Source organism: Tupaia chinensis, unplaced genomic scaffold, assembly GCF_000334495.1.
Source record: "Tupaia chinensis unplaced genomic scaffold, TupChi_1.0 Scaffold000707_1, whole genome shotgun sequence".
NCBI lineage: Eukaryota > Metazoa > Chordata > Mammalia > Scandentia > Tupaiidae > Tupaia > Tupaia belangeri.
This window is the reverse complement of record NW_006160230.1, coordinates 2,400,697-2,413,464: the sequence shown is the minus strand read 5'-3', so window position 1 is coordinate 2,413,464 and position 12,768 is coordinate 2,400,697.

Below are 12,768 nucleotides of genomic sequence, written 5' to 3'. Positions count from 1 at the left end.
GCTGTAATGATGCACAGTGAATGAATGCAAATAAATAAATTGAAATAAAAAAATAGTGATATGCTGTTTTCATGTTATTTGCCTTTGAGTCACTAGGTGGCAGCAAAATATTTAAAATTTCATCTAGGTCACTAGATGGCACTAAAACAATCAAACATGAAGTTAAACGCTATGCTGTGTTTTGTTCGTGTTAATTGCAGAGTAATTAATTTCTAAAAACTCTGACCTGACACTTTTCATGCGAAAAATTTTTGAAATTCAATTGTAATTTTTCCATTATACACATTTTAAAATAAACTTTTTGAAGACCTCCTTTTGTTTTTTTTGAGGCTCTTCGTGGTCAAAAATGAGGCCTGAGAGATAAAAAGACAGTAGTTATTAAACTAAACCTTAAGTGAGAAGCAAAGACTGTAAAGCTTTGATCCGTATTCAGGAGGACCAGGTTCAAGTCGCACAATACTTACTGGGTAAGTGGCCTGAGGCGAGTTAATTTCCCTGTACTTCAGTTTCCTCATCTTTAAATAGGAATAATAATAATAATATGATGTGCTTGAGGCTATTTAAGAATTACATTAGTTAATGCATGTAAACTATGTAGAATAGTCATTCTGATATATTTCTCAATAAGAGATGAGTTTTTTTTGTAAATGAATTTTATTTCAACCAAGAGAAATTCTAAAGGCTTATTTGATACCTAAAACCATGTTTCTTCCTTTATATACCATCAAGAAGTCACATGTCCTGGGACCAGCAGTTAGCGTAATGTCTATGGAGAAATTCTAAAGGCTTATTTGATACCTAAAACCATGTTTCTTCCTTTATATACCATCAAGAAGTCACATGTCCTGGGACCAGCAGTTAGCGTAATGTCTATGTTGCTGAATTTCCATGTAGCTGATTTCAGTTTGAGTACTGGACCCAGTGGCTTAAACTCACGTTGGGCGCATGTGCGTGCGTGCCCAAGACCCGGAGAGGAGAATGGAGGAGAAGGGATTGCGGCGTGGCCATCCCCCCCATGGGAGTGATTTCTTGCTTTCTATCTCTCTGTCTCTCTCTGTCTGTCTGGCAAGCATGCACGCCCTATAGCAAAAAAAATCCTCTCTAAAAAAAATGAAAAAAAAAAAAAAAGAAGTCACATGTCCTCAATTCAGATAATGATATAAGAGTTACTTTAAGGGGGTCATCTCTCCTTACTATTGTGGGAAAGGTATTTCAAAACAACTATGGGGCCAGCAGTTAGCATAATTGTTATGTTGGTTGTCTCCCACGTAATCGACTGTGGTTCGCATCCCAGACCCGGTGGCTTAAAACTCATGCCGGGTGCGTCTGTGTGCGTGCCCAAGATCCTGAGAGGAGAAAGGAGAAGGGATTGCGGTGTGGCCATCCCCCCTGGGAGGGTGATTTCTCGCTTTCTGTCTCTCTGTCTCTCTCTGTCTGTCTGGTGAGCGCACGCGCCCTATAGCAAAAACCCCCTCAAAAAAAAAAAAAAAAAGAAAAAGCTATGGACCAGCCAGTGGTGATGGTTCAGGCAGTTGGATCTCACATGGCCGACTGCAAAGTTCAAGTTCTGGACCCAGTGGCTTAAAGGGAAAATACAAACAAACAAATGCTTGACTCCTGAAAGGAGAGAGAAATGAGGAAAAAGGATTGCTGCGTGACCAAACCTCACGGGAAGCACATTCTCACTCTCTCTCTGTCTCTCACCAATGAGCACATGTGCCCTCTCGCAAATTAGAAACGAAACGAAACAGGGACCAGCAGAGGGCAAGGTCATTCAGTGGACTCCCACATGGCCAGCTATGGTTCCAGTCCAGGACCCAGCGACTTGAAACTCATGCCGGGCACATGTGTATTTGCCCAAAATCCTGAGAGGAGAATGAAGGAGAAGGGATTATGGCATGGCCATCCATCCCTCCTGGGGGGAGATTTCTCACTTTCTGTGTCTCTGTCTTTCTCTCCTTCCAGCCAGTGCATGTACCCTAATGATGAAACCTCTGAAGAACAAAAGAAACACACACACAAACAAAAACCTACAACTCTTGTCTCATATATGTGGCAGGAGAAACATGATGTAGTCACATCAGAAACCAATACGTCACTAGTGGTGGCAATTTAGAGGACCAGGGAATTTTTCCCGAAGAAGCGTCTGCTCCAGGATGTCAGCACTTTATACGAAAGAAGTGTAGCGTTAGCAAAACACACAGAAAATAAACCAAGAAAAAGTGGTGGGAGAATCATCGTGTTCATTTAATTCAAGGTTGACTTTCACATGTTGGTGACACAAAGGCCCTTAGAGTCCCCTGTAAATTGGAAAATCTATGCTTTATAGTAAATACAGAGTTTCCTGCCATGAAATTAGTTTTGAACTGGTCTGGGCATGCTATAGAATCAGAATCCCGAATGAGTTGCAAAAGTCACACCTGAGAAGAGCTTATACTTTCTGGGGATTCAACTACAATTAAACACATGGCGACAGGAACAGTCTAGGCATAAAATATCATATCAAGGGACTAACTAGAGAGTTATTGAAGTCCTTCGAATGTGATGGAGCTTAGCAGGGTGACCAGGTAGTTAATCACAGGTAATCAGCAGAAGTCTGAACGAACCTAACAGTGCAGTCACAGGGGACCAAATGCACTGTGACGGCATAGAACCCAGTCATTTAAAAGCTCCTTTTAGCCAGGTGAGAATTGACTCTATGCAGTAAACAGGGAATCTAATTCTCCCTTATAAATCATTCCCAGGCAGGGGGATCTGGAACCTCAGTGGAAATAATTTGGCCACTAACTCTGTATTCTCTGTTCTAAAACGTTTATACATTTTTATCAGTTCATTCAACTCATTGGAAACTCGAATGGTTTCAAACACATTAGCTTAAAAAAACCTCATTCCCTAAAGGGCACCCAACTCCCATGAAAGCGTAATGCAAATGGAAGTGCTTGAAAATAGGAGGCTAAGAAAATTTACACTTCTGCTCCCCTGTGTGATGAGTGTAGAGCAGGAACTAAGGCAGTCAGGAAGGGACACCTGTGTGGATCAGGATTCCAATGAAGGGGTTTGGCAGGACTGGAGACTGAGTAAGCCAAGCAGAGCCCACATGAGAGCAGGGCCCAGTGCTGGGCAACTGGAACTGAGACTGCAACTCAGTGAGCAGATAGGGCTTAGGTCCTTGCACTGGGGGCTAATTTAGGAGTAATAAGAACACTTTAAAATCCCGTCTATAATGTAAGTTGGTATGTGAGTGAGAGAGAGAGACAGAGAGAGAGGGAGAGAGGGAGAGAGAGAGAGAAAGGGTACAAATTAAGAACGTGACATTTTCAGTTAATAAACTTTGGTTTTCACTCCCATTTCTGTCACCACTTACTGACCACGGGAGATAAATTTTAAAGGCTCAGTTCTTTATTTGTATAATGGAGATGATAATATTTGCTTTAGAAGTTTGTTGTACAAGTTAAATAAGATTTACTAGGCAAAGCATTATGCTTGAAATACCATAAGCCTTATTAAAAATAGTTCATTTAGGGTTTTATTTACTTCTTTTTGGTTTTATTTATGGTGTGTGTGTGTGTGTGTGTGTGTGTGTGTGCACATGTGGGTGAAGAGTAGTGGGGACAGGGAGGTTTATTCCAGGTAAGGACTTTCTCATTACACTGCTGAGGCCTCAGTACCTAATATGGTATCTGGAACCTACTCAGACTGCAAAGAGAGCTATTGGAGGTAGACAGGTGGACGCACAGACGGTGTAATGAGATTTTTTAACTACTGAGTGCCAGTCTAGGTTCATGAGCTGGTGGGAGCTGTATGAGGTCAGCAAATCAGAGACTGGCATCTGTAAGTGTTCTTGGAGGAACCTAGGCCTGTTGCTGCAACCTGACCTCTCTGTGCAGGGAGAGTGCACAGGGGCAGACAAGCAACTCCACACCTATACAGATCCTGCCATTTGCAAATTTAAGAGTTTAAAAATTTCATTTAGGATACAGAGACATGTTTTAGGAGATAAAAAAGGATATTCTATACTGGATGGTTATCTCGTTTAGCACCCATGCTTCTCGTGTGCAAACTGAGACGGGAGATTGGCAACGAGCCTGTGGCGTTGGACTTCGATGATACTAATTGGCATGATTCATGCTGGTGCTTGAACTTTCCCACTCTCTTTTTCATACGTTTGCTTCATTTTCTCATTAGTGACCTTGGTGCTTCGTTTCATTCAGTTTTGCATGAAGATGCTTATAGCAATATGTAGAAGGTACCTCTTCCTAACTCAAATGCATATTTCATGGTTAGAGATTAGCCAAGTATGATACTTCTGAAAACTCAGTAAGCATTTCCACGTGACATCATACTCTCCACCTCTGGCAAATAGATGGTAAAGTTCAGGTAAAAATCTACTGTCCACAAACAATACAGGCATATGAGGGGCCTTCAAAATTTCACGGAAAATGCATGTTATGAGAAAACCTTGGCAGGGATTTTAAAGGTTTTTTTGCAGCAAAATAAACTCATACTTTAATTCTATTTTTCCATGGATTTTTTGACGTTCTCTTGCAAACAGCATACATATATATATTCATGCACTGACAATTACTACCTAGAGCTCACTTTATAATATACTTTAGGACCTTTTGGGGAAAAAAATTACCTCAGATAGTGAATTATCAGAACTCAGGGCTTATTGTGGGTAAGGGTAAAGAGATGGTACTTTGGGGCTTAGTTTATAACTTGGTATGTAAATCTTTGCCTACCTACTATAAATATTTTTTATTTACAGGAGGATTTTACTGTTATTTCATCAGAGGAGGCCTAATTCCTTCTTTTTAATTTGTTTTCTCTAACAAAGGGCCTGTTGTCAAGATTGTGAAGTGTACTAAGTCTCTTGTCCTTAGAAGCTTAATTGATATGAAACATGGATTAGGTCCCAAGAGGGGTGGTGAGTTTCAGAGGAATTAGGAAATAACCACAAGGCATAAAGAAGAACGTTTACAGCTAGAGGGTAGTGATTTTGACTGGATAAATGCATTCAATATTTGATATATGATTGTTAAAGTATACCCAGATGACTTAAAAAAAACCCTTCTTGAAAAGATTTCATGCTTTTCAAAAGTGTTTATGTGTCAAATATGAAAGAGATAAAAGTAGGCCAAGGAACTACCTAGAAACATCAAAAAGAAGAGAAAAATAGAAAAAATGACAACCTCCAAACACTGCTCAGAGAAATGATCCTATCCATGGTTATAGCTACCAAAGGGACGGCTTGCTTATCAGGCATGAGCATAGTTCTCAATGCACTGGGCATGAAACACGTGTTAAATGGTGATACCAATGCCATTGGAAAGGAGGGACAGATAGCAGACACAGGCAACCTGCACAAGAGGGCTCTGACCGGCAATGCACTCCAGACTCGTTTTGGATGATGTAGGCCCCAGAAGTGAAGTCCTTGGCATGATCTTTTTAATTTGGGATTAAAAAAATTATATACACACAGTATTGCAGTATTATGTGTATATTATAAAATGCAAACACAGTAGAAAGTTTTAGGGAGGGTGAAAGAATGAATTTTATATGAACAGAAGTTCCCACAACTTCTTCCTGACATGGAGTGGCCTACCATGTGCACTGGGTGTAGGGTCTTATGCCTAGTGCAGAGTCTTGCACCAACAAGGATGGGCTATGGGGTCTCGGCAGCTGGTCAATTTGGTCTGGCCCTTATGGTGTCTCAACACCCTGGCCCACTGTTTCATTCACTGTCTCACCAAGTGGGTACAATCTAAGAGCAGAAATGGAAGAGGATACTAATCTCATCGGACCTCAGAAGCATAGAAGTACCTTGAGCTTAGTTACTACTTGGATGGAGGTAGAAGAGGATAATTCTATCAGAAATCTTAGAAACAGTGCAATTACTAGCCTGCTGTGAATTGTCAGAAGGGTAGCACACAGTGTTGACTGATCCATTTTGAACCTGGGTTGTATGGATTTTTGACCTGTATGTAACACTTTCAGTTTGGTCAAAGATAGCAAAAGAAGGAAAAGAAAGGAAAAATGGAGGGGAAAAAAACAAAAAACATTTAATCAGATCACAGATAGGCCAAGAGACATTTATTCCACTATTCCTCTGTCTATTGATGTATTAAAATGACATTTATCCATTCAAATATGTATTATTTGCCAGTCATTGTGCTTAGGTGAAAGAGAGAGTAAAAGAGAAACAGATAGAGGCCTATGAAGGCATGGGGATAGGTATATGGAATAATTTTGAAAATTTTGTGTGAAGTGGTGAAAACCCATGAAACTGTAAGAGAAGTGTAAAGAAAATGCCAGGGAGGGTTAAAGTCAGAGTGACTTTCTTAGGTACTACTTTTATTTCCTCAAATTATAATTTTGAGCAGTTGAAATCTTTTAAAACATCTTTTCATGCATAAAAAGTACTGTCTTCCTTCTATAGTGTTAGTCTGGATAAGCAAAAACTGAGCCACTACATAGTGATTAAATGTAAGCAGCCACCTTTGCGTCCTGTAGCCTATCTGCTTGTGTTAGTGGGTTATAACTGGATTCCCACTGCACGCTCTCAGCACAGTTTCCAGTTAGTGGTCGTGGTGTTTCTGCACTCCTGCCTTTAGTCAGGAGGAAAAACTTATCTATAAGGTCTACCATCCCCTTTGCACGGAAAATGTTGACTTGCTCTTGTTATTAAGAGGAAGTCAGAATTTCCCCATATGAGGTAGTGATTTATAAGCAAAAGAGAAGTTAAATCATGTGGCAAGGCTAACTTAACCTACGTAAGTTATGATTTGGGTAGGAGAACCATCACTGTGTGTGTTAAAAGTGAATAGTCAATCACCTTCAGGGGCAAAGGCAGGGTCATATTTTCTACTCAATCCAGTAAACCAAAGACGAGTGAGGGAATATTACGAAAACAAAACAAAAACAAAACCTCCTAGTGCTCTCTGTGTCTCTCATGTTGCTGAATCCTTACATCACTCTTTTCAAACTTTCCACAAAATCATTATCCTATAGACATGATTAAGGCAGGGTTTCACAATCTTGGCACAATGGACATTTTGGACAGAAGAATTCTTTGTGGTGATGGATCCCATCTCTGCACTGTGGGGTGTTGAGAAGATCTCCGGCCTCTACCCACTAGAAGCCAGTAATACCCAATCCCACTGTCCCCAACTGTGAGAACCCAAATGCTTCCAGACATTGTCAAATGTCCGTGGAACAAAATTGCTCCCAGTTGAGAACCAAGGCTCTAGAAGAAGTAGACTTTTATTCTATTTAGAGTATATCACAATATCACATGTGGTAGCTGCCCTGGTACATAAAATATTTAAAATGTGTAAATTCCACATTTTTAGTGTAGTCTCCCCAGTTTATGTTTCATTCTAGTCCTGACTGAAATGGAAACTTGGTAACAATGTATGAATTCATTGAAGGACTCTTAGAAACTAACTAAATTTAGTGACTTAAAGAAAAGTAAAATGTTAGTAAGTAACATAATAAAAAGATACATCTAGCGGTTACCTTTTTTAAAGCCTGAAGAACAATTTACTAGGAGAACTGGAACTCAACTGTTCATTAGATGTGGTTAGTGCTATCTCCTGCCCACCCTAGTTAGAGGGAGTTGCTGGGAAGCGTAAAAACGACCAGCATGTCATTTACAAAGTAGTACATAATCTTAATGCACTGCTATTACAATGCCAGAAGGCAAGTGCCTGTCTAAGCTCCTTGAAGGCATTTAGCTGGCTCTCAGGGAGACAGCGTAGCAGATGGCTAAGAGCTCAAACTCTGCCATAGGAACTGTTTGGTTTCACACCTGGCACTTACTAGCTGCTGAGTAACCCTGGGTGAGCTTACTGACCTCTATGCCTCAGCGGCCCTAGCTGTAAAGGAGGAATATGTGATGCATTCAGAACTGTGTCAGTGCATAATCAGCTTCCAATAAGTATTATTTATTTATTTTTTTAGAGAGGTTTTTGTTACAGGGCATGTGTGCTTGCCAGAGAAACAGAGAAAGGCAGAGAGACAGAAAATGAGAAATCACCCCCCCACACACACACATACCTCCCAGGGAGGATGGCCATGCCACAATCCCTTCTCCATTCTCCTCTTGGAATTTTGGGCATGCATGCACACGTGCCCAGCGTGAGTTTTAAGCTGCCAGGTCCAGCACTTGAACAGTGGTCCACTAGATGAGAGTCTAGCAACGTAGCCATTATGCCATCTGCTGGTTCCAAGTGTTAGTTATTTTATAGGATAGGAACTCAAAAATATGTTCGTTAAATAAATGTGAATTTTTTTTCATTCAGAGTTAGACAAACAGAAAAGCCGATCTATTAATCCATAATGGGAAGTATTACAATGAAAATTATATCTTTTTTTTGGTAAAAAAAAAATGCACCAAAGCCATATCTAACATCTTCCAGATATTCATTCTTATAATAATACTTTGGAGTTGAGGCCAGCGGTTGGCCTGGTGGTTAGGGGAGCTGGATTCCCACATGGCTGACTGTGGTTCAGTGGCTGGACCTGGTGGCTTGCTTTCTCGGTTTCTCTCTCTCTTGTTCTGTCCTCTCTGGTCAAATTAAAATAAGTAAATAAATAAAAATTAAACAAAATAATTCTTAAAAAAAACTACTTTGGAGCTAGAATGTTCCCTCAATTTGCAAGTAAAGTAGGCGAAGTTCAGAGGGATTGCCTGGTTTGTTCAGTGATAGCGCAACTAAGTGTGAACTCAAGTCTACTTTGTTACGCAGCTGACTCCCATTTCACAATTCTATGCCTCTCTGCATCAATAATAACCATCCTAACGGACCAGCTAGCAACACGCCAAGTAGCAATTCCACTAATTCACATGACTAATTCACACAAATTAGTTCAACACTCTTCACCTGGGTACTGTTACTGCACTTCACATATGGAAACTGAGGCTTGGGGAGGTGAACTAAATCATCTCAGCTTACAAATGGGGTACGTTTTAAAGTTTATGGTATGTCTGGAGAGAAAAAGAGACAAGCATCCTCCACAAGATCTCGTCATGTCGTGATTCTCTTATCCCAGCGTATTAGCTGGTCAGGATTTAGGTCTGCTTGCATGTACATTGTGTCTCAGGTCGACTCCAGAGCTAACCTGTGGTTGGCCATATGGCTTCTGGCACTGCAGATCGGAATGCCACCATCTGTACCCCTGAGGCTGGGCCATAGTGGATCATTTCTGAAGTGGAATCCGAACTCATAAAACCTGCACTCTTGGCCACCATGGGATGCTGTCTCCCATCCTACTGTAGAGCTATGTCGAGAGACTCAGAGGCCAAGGGGGAGTCAGAGCAGGATTAAAAATGGCTTTATATGTCACAAGAAGGAGTCTGGATCTTTTTGTAAATGTAGTTGTCAGATGAGTAAAAGTGAGGCGGTAGGAACTCTGTATTGTACACTGGCGGCTTCTATCAGTCCTCTCATCTATAAAATAAGTAGTGACATAATTTGTAAACTTCTTTCATTTCTAAATACCATATTGTTGCAGTTTGATTCATCCTGTTCTTTACAACCTAACAATGACTTTCTTGTGTAATTTGTATCAATCAAATCGTTCACAGTCTTGTGATCTGTAGGCTGCAGCCCCTGACTGCTTTTGACCTCACTACTTCTCTTCTTTACTGCAAGCTTTTTTGTTCCAGAAACGTCCTTGTTCATGGCCTTTGGACTTGTTAGTTCTTCTGCCTGAAATGTTTCCCCCGCTCCAGATCTTTCCTTAATGGTTCCCTCAATAAATCGTAACCACTGTACCTAAAGAAGCATCTCTATCATCTTTGCTAATCTCTACCTCATTCCTGTTTCATTTTCTTCATACAAATTGTCACCACTAGAAATCAATTTGTGTGTGTGTGTGTATGTGTGTGTGTGTCCTCAGTTAGTGTATACTATGCTCATGTGGTCCAGTGTCAACCCGATGAAGACAAGAATCATGTTGCTCTGTCATGGCTGTGGCCCCTGTGTGGACACATGGCACTCAGTAGCCCCTGGGAAGATTTGGCAAATGAACGAACAGATGGCTCCTGTGGTGTGGCCTGCATTTGAAGGGGTCTTCACAAGGTCAATGGGAAATGTATTATAAAAAAATCTAGCATGGACTTCCAATACTTTTTGCACCAAAACAAACTCATACTTCTGTTTTTTCCATGAACTCTTTGAAGTAACTTTGTAGTACATAATACATTTTAAACATTTAATGGAAGCTCAAAAATACATAGTAGTGAAAATGACAGCTACCATGTGTAGGTAGGTATCATTACCCCAACTTTACTAACAGGGAAATGGAATCTTAGGAAGATCAAGCAGTTTGCTCAAGGTTATAGAGCTAGTAAATTAACCCGGATTGAAAGCCAGTCCCATTTTAGTACAATGTCGTTTGTTGCTGACTGACTTCTATAAAGAGAAACTGCTGTTGCTTCCCTTTGGGCTGTTAAGAGTTTGCAATTTCAAAGAGCATTTTGTGAGTAACTGCTTATGTCCTGAAAATCAGGCTAGGAAGCAGGTGCTAGGTACCTAGGACACAGAGGTAGATAATGTCATACAGTTCCCAACCTCAGAGCTGAGTTTGATGAGAAAAACAAATAAGCAAGTGTGGTAGAAGGGATGTCGCCATGACTCAGACAGGCCTCCTTCCTCCCACACGCAAAAACCCTCATGCTACTGGAGTCTCATGCCTCTTAAATTGTTCCCTTGAATCTTGCCCAGGAGTTTAATTCTATTTTATTATATTATTCTGTATTTCTAAACAGTGGTAAGCTGAGTAACCATCATTTACTAAGTGCCTCCTTATGACAGATGATTTATATACACTCGTTAATTGAACTCTTACAACAGCCCTGCTTTACAAATGAGCAGCCAACAGCTTATTGGTCACTGCATTGTACCCTGATAATCACTGTACAGTATGTGATCGAAATGCAGGTTCACAAATACTGGGATAGAAGGATGCGTGTGCAACGAGCTATCAGAGGCCAAAGAAGCTAGTGCCTCCACAGGTGTTTAATGTTAGAACTGTAACAAATAGGCCATCTGGTCAACATTTTTTTTTCTAATAGAGTTTTGCTATAGGGTATGTGTGCTCACTGGAGAGATAGAGACACAGAAAGTGAGAAATCATCCAGCAAGGGGAATGGCCACTCCACAATCCCTTCTCCTCCATTCCCCTTTTGGGATTTTGGACATACATGCACATGTACCCAACGTTTTTCAAGCCATTGAGTCAAGGACTCAAACCTTAGTTGGCTATGTGAGAGTCCAGTGATGTAACCAGTATGCCATTTACCAGCTCCCTGGCCAACTTTTTATTTAAATGTTAAATAAATCATGTATTGGGTTGTTGGAAAAGTCATGATGCATTTTTCTAAGATCAACATACACTGAAGTGCACAATTTTCTACAGTCTTAGGACAAGAATAAATAAGTCCAAACATTAGTCATGTTTATTTGTGTGGGATTTACTAAAATAAACAGTAAATAATAATTTTGAGGTCAGCACTGCAAGAATTCATACTAATATTCTGATTTTATTTTTATAATTTAAAATTTTATTTTATTTATTAATTCTAGGAATGAAAGAGACAGAGGCACAGCACACTCAATAGGGTCTTAACCCCACATCTACTCCATGCATGCTTGGCCTACTCAGAAAGGATCCTCCCCATGGGGGTCACCCTCACAGAGCATCACGTTTTACCGAGGCCCCAATACAATCTACCCATTCCTTTGTCTATAGATTTTAAATAAATATAGATTTTTAAATATGATGGTAAGGCTTGTCTAGCTATGTCAAATTGGATCCTACTATCCCAATTTTAACTCTAATATAATGCCCTTAAACACCAAAAAACACAGAACAGAAAATTCCTCCCCCCTCCCTAGTCTTGTGGCAAAGCCTTTGGTAAGAAATGAATTTGTCCCTACCTCAAAACCACTGGACTTATCCATGAGTCACAGCAGGCACCGTGCTACAGGTTCACAGTATTTAGGTGTCCTCAAATGCGTTTTGCTTTAAAATGAGAAGAAATTAGCTTGAAAGCAACGGGAATTTTAAATAAGTGATATGAAGATATTACTATTTGTATAAGCACAGTCATTAATCCATGTACATGTGTGTTTATGAAGGGACCCCCCCAAAGCAATATGCCTGACTCAAAGAAATCATAATGCTGTCTTGCCTCAAAATGTCCTTTTCATTAAATTATTCTGAATTATTTACAAGGTATACCAGATTTTCCTCTGTCAGATAGGAATGTTGACACTTCTTGGGCAGAAATTCTCTCTTTTACAAGATAATCCTAAGACCTTTTTTTCAAAAGGTCTACTTATTTGATATCAATATCTACTCAATTGGGAGGTTTACTCTCTCAAAGTTAATCTTTTAGAGAGAAGAGGGCAGGCAGAGGAGGAGAGCATTTGCTGTGAAACGCGGCCATCCTGGGCATTTCAGGCTGGGACGAGGCGGAGACTCCCTCCGGCTTATCCCACGGCCGGCCAGCAGGGGGCGCGTGGCCCTCAGCGCTCAGGGCCGCCGCTCCCAGCGCCTCCAGGACCGTATCCCTACTTGCCCCAAGGTCACAGCTCCTAAGCGAGCTTTCCAGCTCCAGGCAGGGGACGCCGGCGACGGAGCCCTCGGAGCCGGAGACCCGGGCGCGAGAGGGGCTGATGGGGCGTGGCGGAGGGTCTGCGGGGCCAGCGATGCGATCACAATGGGGACAGGGGATGCACGGCTCCGGGGGCCCGGGTC